Genomic DNA, 562 nt, shown 5'->3' on the forward strand with positions numbered 1-562 from the left:
GCGCCGCCGGCTGAGCGAGTTTGCAGGTGCACAGCCTAGGGCGGGTGGTGTGGAGGGGGCCGGCGCTGGGTTTGATGGGGGGAAACGGGACCCAGCCTGGAGGGCATCCCCAGTTCCGAACGGGACACGTTTCCCTGATCTAAGAGCTTCCTTCCAAGCTCACGTGGGGATTCCAGGATGGTCCAATCCAGCGTGGAGACCCTCCGCCTAAACAACACTCGTGTGGGGGAACAGGCAAAACGTCCCCTTTCAGGCCGGATCGTAGACACCCCTCAACCTTTCGGTTCTCCATTCTTCCAAGAGCAGCCCCAATCCCTGAGCCTAGTGCTGCCAGCGAGGCTTCCAACCCGCTGCTCCTACCACCTCCCAGGTCGTTGGTGGCTCTGAGCGAGCTGGCTGCGCGGAGTGGGAGAACCGGGGAGGAGAGAGGAATGGCCCCGCCTCTCCCCCGGAGAAGCTGGGCGGCAAGTGGAGCCGGTGGGGGCAAGGGAAGGCTGGGGCGCAGGGCTGGGCGCCCCTCACAGCTTGCCTCCGCCCCCTCCATTCCGCACTGGTTGAGGTG

The sequence above is a fragment of the Tupaia chinensis genome, unplaced genomic scaffold (assembly GCF_000334495.1).
Source record: "Tupaia chinensis unplaced genomic scaffold, TupChi_1.0 Scaffold000359_1, whole genome shotgun sequence".
NCBI classification, from domain to species: Eukaryota; Metazoa; Chordata; class Mammalia; order Scandentia; family Tupaiidae; genus Tupaia; species Tupaia belangeri.